This window comes from Microtus oregoni, unplaced genomic scaffold (genome assembly GCF_018167655.1).
Source record: "Microtus oregoni isolate MIOR12 unplaced genomic scaffold, Mior012 000018F_ref0000195, whole genome shotgun sequence".
Taxonomy (NCBI): Eukaryota; Metazoa; Chordata; class Mammalia; order Rodentia; family Cricetidae; genus Microtus; species Microtus oregoni.
Window position 1 is genome coordinate 26,005,198 of NW_024543077.1, and position 7,733 is coordinate 26,012,930.

The window sequence follows — 7,733 nt, forward strand, 5'->3', positions numbered from 1 at the left end:
CAGACTAGCCAAGACAGGGAGAAAGGGAACAGCAAGATGGCCCCCAGGGCTCCGGCTGTGCGGCTGACACTCAGGGCAGTTCCCAGGCATCTTCATCCCTGCAGGACAGTCAACGGCAGAAATACTGAAGAGAACATCTTGGCTAATGTCAATTCTGTCGCTTATATTTTTCAAAATTAGTCCTATGGGAATCACCAACACAAAATATGAGGACTCATTACAGAAACAACCTAACAGTTATTAAAAAACAATACATAAATTTCCCACTTAAGTTGCTCACATTTTAGCCCATTTATATAATATCTACCCAGAGGCCAAGACATAATGAACATTTCCTCATTTCATCCTGATAATTTCATGGCCAAGTAATATTATCTATTTCTCCTGTTCCCGAGAAAGAAGATGGAGGCTTAAGAAGATAAGCGATTTGCTGAAACCGCTGGGGCCAATCAGGCAGCAGGGCCTAACGGATTGATTCTAAGCACACAGTCCGTGCTTGCTTTCAAATATCAAGATAATCATTCTGCAGAAATAAGAACTAAAAGAATATACTATTAAAAAAGAACATTTACCCTGGGCTGAAGACCAAGACATGGCTAGATACTCAAGATGGAAACTGTCTGTTTCTGTGTAACTCTCTTACTCTTCCTCCCACTCTCCTGCCATCCCTCCAACCCATCTTCCCTACATAGTCTGCTCTAAGTATTCTATATAGCTGTGGATTACACCAAATCCACAGTGTGCATTATAAGTGTGAGTTAGATACTGTCTTAGAAGAATGTGACCCTCAATCACAAATAGAAATGAGAAGAAAAATGTGATCCCAGTCTTGAACATGCTATGAGTTACTGTACACATAAAGCAAGAGAAATAAAAAACAAATAACTTTATCAAAGCATAAAATATGCGTATCTGGTTCCTTTTGGCTATTAAGGAAAAGCTGCGGTTGTCTCTGAACGCCCCAGTGTCAAATAAAAATAAGGATCTATCAAAGAGAGAGCAGGCCAACTTAAAGGACCCAACTGTCCAAACTACAATAGCGGCAACCTGAGCAGAAAAACAATGGCAGACGTGGCTTAAAATACACTGAATGAAATAAGGAACCTACGGCTCATATGGAAGTAAAGGAAAGAAAGAAGCAAACGGGAAAGTGATGAAAACTATTAAATTTGCTATTTTGAATTGCCTCCTTTTAGACGTTATCAAAAGGACAAATAACTTCCCAGTGTTAAAATCTGACAAGGGCCTGGCGGTGGTGGCGCACGCCTTTAATCCCAGCACTCGGGAGGCAGAGGCAGGTGGATCTCTGTGAGTTCGAGGCCAGCCTGGTCTACAAGAGCTAGTTCCAGGACAGGAACCAAAGCCACAGAGAAACCCTGTCTCGAAAAAACCAAAAAAAAAATAAAAAATAAAAAAAAAATAAAAAAAAATAAAACCTGACAAGGTATACTAAGCAAAGAACCAGAGTTATAATCAAACAAGGGACAAAGCAGAGATGTGTGCCAATGGATAGGGGGGCAATGAGGGCAAAGAGAAAGGAGACACTGGGGAGCTCCTGGGAGATACCTGAAACTCCATCATGAAGAAATAGCCAGGAATCTAAACTAGAGACCATGGGGATAAGAAAAGGCCAGGAATCCAAACTAGAGACCATGGGGATAAGAAATAGCCTGTCACCAAATAAGCCCATAGTCTAAGTTTTCAACGAAGCAGTGTAGGTTTAAGTTTAAAGGCCATTAAAATGTCTCCAACATCGCAACTGTCATCTCAATGACAGAAAAGGAATCAGACTGAACCAAAGGAAACGTGCTCAGCACACACTGCACACTCTGTAAACACCCTTTGATTTGGGCTCCAAATCAAACAAAAGCTTCTAGCAAGAGAAGGAGTTGAGACCAAGAGAGGGAAGATGGGTTCTGATTCTGGAGCCGCCTGTCCGCAGCACAGAACGCTTGGGGTGCCTGCTCTAGGATCAAGCGTTGATCTGCAGCAGTTTCTTCATTCAAGCCAATATGAACAACAAGCGCTCACGCATCTTCTCAGAGTGCAGTGACCTTATCCCCCAGGGACTGACCGCAGATGCAGCAGACGATGGAGGCTTCCTCCACTGGGCTCTTCTGTAGGGCAGCTTGGATACAGGAATCATCTGAAGCCCTCATAGGAAGGTCTTCAAGGAGGAAAATATGCACTGTGGTGTGCACAGTCATCTGTTAGGGAATTCTAGGTATGGCATAAGGATGACCTTCACAAAGCAGGGCTGAGTGACTATGGGCATGGCCCTGTCCTTGTGCTCCAGCCAGGTTCATTCATTGGCCAGTGACTCGCAACACACGTGTTTCCAAGCTTCAGTCATCGGCCAGCGACTCCAGGAAGACAGCACATGTGTCCCATGCCTTTGTGCTTACATTCACACCCCCATCAATTCACCTAGAACTGGCTGCTACCACAGAGAGGACTGGCAGCTAAACAAGCTATGTTCAAAAAGCAGCTCACTTATAAGCCATTACCGAGAGCAGGCGAATGATGTGAAAATATGTACTAAAATTACTTAGTAAAGAGAAACACTCTTCATTAAAATGCACTTGAGTTTTTCAGTTATTACAGGACCCCCAAGAAAAGCTCATCAATTAAAAAAGGAAAAAAACCAGTTTATCCTCCAGTGAACATCACGGCACAGGGAAATTTAATTTTTTAGGTTCAAAGTAACAAATGCCAAAATATTTAATTGATTATTCAGTGATAGTAAATGCCATCTATATTAATGGAAGCTGAATAAAAGAAGATCCATTTATATTCTCCCCTCTCATAATGTTGCTATCCATTACGGTGAGGATGACATCACTCATTGTGATGAGGAATGGTCTCAGTCAGAATGAACTAGTCTCTCAGTAGCTTTGGCAGATACAGACATTCTAGTTCCACTCACAAAAATGATCCTGAAAGAGAGAAGGCCTGGGAGTGTACCCAAGTAGAAAGCTAGCGAGCCCAGTGAACAAATCCAAGATAATAGTCGAGGGTCCCGTGTTTGAAGCTGCTGGAATCTCTAAATGAACAGCACCCTCCAGCACCAACACTAACCCTTGGAAGTGGGGGAAGCACCTTTGTAGCCATACTGATTCTTCTCTAGACGACTTGGCTAACACTACTCAAGAGCTTTAATACTTTACTATATCAGTTTACACAATGGCAAGTCTCCTTGGCCTGACTGGACCTGTTTACATGCCCTTTAAAAATATGTTTAATTTAAGAGAAGATATGTCATATTATACAGTTGAAAACTTTAAACGCAAATATCCTAAGACATGGAAACCATCCCCAAAATATAAACACCCATGGGGGGAAGGGATGTGTGAAGAGGTTTTGAAGGGGTCATCCAGAAGAAAGACCTCCAGGTGGGTGGAGTGATTCTTCAGATATTAAGTCTCAACAGCGTGTTTTAGATGCTCCATGAAGCACAAAGTGGTTGGCAGCAGGTAACAGGCAATGGCCAGATGGTAAGACACCTCTAACAATATCCCAGAGGAAGCAGGTAAGACACTTTAACAGAATCCAGAGGGATTTCAATAGGATAACACACACACACACACACACACCAACCAAAAAAAAAAACAAAACAGAGCGAGAGAGAGAAAGGCTACAGGATAGCTCTAAACCTCCAGTACTATTCCCACTAGTCTTATTGGAGAGTTCTCAAGCAGGATGGGTAGAAAGAAAAGTGAGCAGATGTAGGCTGGGACTAGAAATGAGTTGGTAATAACAGACATGTCTATGGGATTATGGTTTGACTACAGGCCCATGATGGGTCTACTCAGTGAGCGACGGCCAGCAAGGCAGACTGGACACTGGGAACCAAGGACAAGATCCACTACACATGCAAATGAAACAGTAAGGAATATAACAGCATTAAAACGTCAACTGATCTGAATGGTCCTATTCAACCAACAGAACTCTAACAACTCTCCATTGGACACTAGTGAGCAAAGCAAGAGGAGAGTGAGCGGCACGCCGCGTATGGTACTCAGATGGTGGTGAAGAGGGTCAGAGGAAGGCAGGTAAGGAAATACTATACATCTTCCCTGAAAGGTGCACTCTGCCTGTAGGGAAGATGAGAAAACACAGAGAGCAAAAGAAACTTCTATAACGCTATATGAAAAGTAGTGTTTTGAATCTCGGCATAGAATCAATATAGGTAAAAACATACTAATTCTACCCTAATAAATCAATTAGTGATTTATTAATAAATTATTTATTAATTAATATTATTGATTAATTATTAATTAATATTATTATTTATTAATAAATTAATAAATAATTCTATGCTCAGTGATATGGGTGATAAGGAAGTACTAACTGCTGAGTGATGGGAAACGTTCCATAACCATACAGTAAAACAAACGAGGTACAGAATACTTACGTCTCTTTCTGCACTATTTTAACTGCAGATTTTCTACAAATCTGAAATTATTCTAAGTCCTCTTTAGCAGATAAAAAAGAAAGGGTAGGCCATGTGTCTTACTTATTCTATGGCTATGATGAGACACCATAACCATGGCAACGTACAGATTAATGCTCACAGTTTCAGAGGGACAGTCCATGGTCGTCATGGTGAGGATCACGGCAGCCAACAGGCATGTAGGGCTCTTGAGCAGCAGCTAAGTTCTTAGACCTTGAACCACAAGCACAAGGAAGAGAGAGAGTGAAGCAGAAGGGGCATGGGCTTTTGAAACCTCAAAACCCACTCCCAGGGACACACCTCCCGCAACAAGGCCACATCTCCTAATCCTTCAAAACAGTGTACCAACTGTGGATAAAACCTTCAAATATACAAGCCTACAGGAGCCAGTATCTTTAAACCATCACACCATGTAAAGAATCTAGTACCACAGATGTTTCCAGAAGAGGTTGGTTGTCCCAAATAATAGGGAGCAAATTCAGTAGCTAAGATCATGAAGTATGGTCTCCTGTTTTGTCCTCAGAATAAAATAAACTCCTCTGAGGTCCCTTCATGGTCACCACAGGTTACAGGAAATTTTAGGGACCTCGACATGGGACCACACACCATGCTATTAGGGTCCCTTGTAAGGGTATTAACCTTGTTGGTAAAAGAATTAAACATGGACTCAGGGAAAGCTTAACATAAATTTTATTAAGAGTTTTTTTTTTTTTTTAAAGAATCCTTAAGACAGTTAAGGTGTAAGTGTTGGCAGCTATGTGGAGTAGTTGGATGGAAAGAGGAAGGGAGAAGCCATGACTTTTGACTTAAGCATGGAAGTCTGTCACTAGACACATGACAGACAAGCAGCCCCAAAGCAGGAGTGGGGGGGGGGAGATCTTTGAAGCCTGAACAAAGAAGCCTAAAGTATAACAGAGAACATTGTCAGGTTAAGACAGCATTCAAAATCATAAAAAAGAGACACAAGAAAGAAAAAGAATAAGCTATATTTTTCGGAAAAAGTAGGTAGGCTTGATCCCACCATATGTTGTGACCATAAGTGACTGCTTTAAACACATTTTTAAAATCAAACAATCTAAAGATAACTGTTGTTAAAATATTGACATATTAAATATTATCATTGGCTTCTATTATGGTGATTTAAAGTTTCCAAAGACATCAATGATATAATTATCTACAAATATTTAAGCCACAATGCTTTCCCTATAAACCAAACGCATTGAATATTCCTTTACGACTTTCTGGAGTTAAAAACAGTGCCACACCTGAGCCAGCGACCTCCACAGTAGCAGGCCCCAGCCAGCGACCTCCACAGTAGCAGGCCCCAGCCAGCGACCTCCACAGTAGCAGGCCCCAGCCAGCGACTTCCACAAGAGCAGGCCCCAGCCAGCGACCTCCACAAGAGCAGGTCCAAGACAACCACCTCTGCGGAACCAGGCCTGAGCCAACAACTTCCACAGGATCAGGCACAAGCAAGTGTCTTCAAGGAAGAAGGACCAAACAACCTACAAGATTGCAGAGCAACCTACGAGAGGGCAAAGCAACCTACAAAAACGCTGCGTGATCTCCAGGGTGACTGGAACTGTGGCTCTGACTCTCCAATGAGAAACAACCATCTAATCGCTGGATCCACTGGCACTTGGAAGATTGATCACCAGAGGCACGGGCTCAACTACAACAATCAGAGGGAAAGAAGGGTAGAGAAGATAAGAACACACTCAACAGCACAGGGAGCAACATGTCATACCAGAGGAAACTTCTCTGATGGTAACTGAACAAGGCACTGACCAATGAGTATAGCAGAATATCATTAGAAGTCATTTTATCACTATTTTTTTAAATCAATATTATCTGATTTTCCCCTACACTCCTTGGGAAATCTGGTCTCAGGCTCTTGGTCACCCAAGCAATGTCAGTATGAGTTCCATCTAATGGAGTGGGCTTTTAGTCAGATCAGTTATTGGTTGGTGCTTCCACAAGCTTTGTTCCACCATTACTCTGGCATATCTTGTAGGCAGTTCACCACTGTAGATAAAGTGTTTGGGGCAGGTATTTAATTGAGAAATTTTTGCATCTATATTTATAAGTGGTATTAATTTGTAATTCTCTTTCCTTGGTTGGGTCTTTATGTGGCTTAGGTATTAAGGTAACTGTGGCCTCATAAAAAAATGGGTATTATTCCTTCTGTTTCTATTTTATGGAATAACTTGAGGAGTATTGACATTAACTCTTCTTTGAAAGTCTGGTGGAATTTTACAATAAAACCGTCTGGCCCTGACTTTAAAAAAAAAAAAAGTGGCTCTAAAATGGCAAGACTTGAATGCCCCATTATAGATGAAGCAGAAGAAAATGACCTAAAAAAAAATAAGTTTAGGAGAATGTTTGAGGCCCTTAAAGAGGAAATGAAGAATTCTCTCAAAGAAATGCAGGAAAAGACGAACTGGGAAGAAATCAACAAATCCCTTAAAGAAAACCAAGAAAAAGCAATCAAACAGGTGAAAGAAATGATTCAAGACTTGAAAACTGAAATACAAACAATAAAGAAAACACAAACCAAGGGAATTCTAGAAGCAGAAAATATAAGAAAATGATCAGGAACCACAAATACAAGCATGAACAACAGAATACAAGAGATGGAAGAGATAATCTCAAGCATTGAAGATACAAAAGAGGAAACAGACTCACAAGTGAAAGAAAACGTTAAATCTAACAAGATATCCAGGAAATATGAGATACCATGAAAAGACCAAACCTAAGAATTGAAGGAGACATAAGGATACAAGAAAGAGAAGAAGTTCAACTCAAAAGCACAGAAAATATATTCAACAAAATCATAGGAAAAAAAAACTTTCCCAAACTAAAGAAAGATTTGCACATGAAGATACAAGAAGCTTACAGAAAAGCAAATAGACTGGACCAAAAAAAAAAAAAACCCTTGTAACATAATAATCAAAACACTAAACATACAGAATAAAGAGAGAATATTAAATGGCCAAGTAACATATAAAGGTAAACCTATCAGAATTAGAACTGACTTCTCAATGGAAACAATGAAAGCCAGAAGGTCCTAGTCAAGTGTGATGCAGATATTAATATCCCTTAATATAAATGGACTCAACTGACCTATAAAAAGACACAACCTAACATATTGGAGCAAAAACAAAACCCATTGCTCTGCTGCATATAAGAAACACACCTCAACCTCAAAGACAGACATCACCTCAGAGTCAAGGGTTGGGAAAAAAATTCTCCAATCAAATGGACCTAAGATACAAGCTTT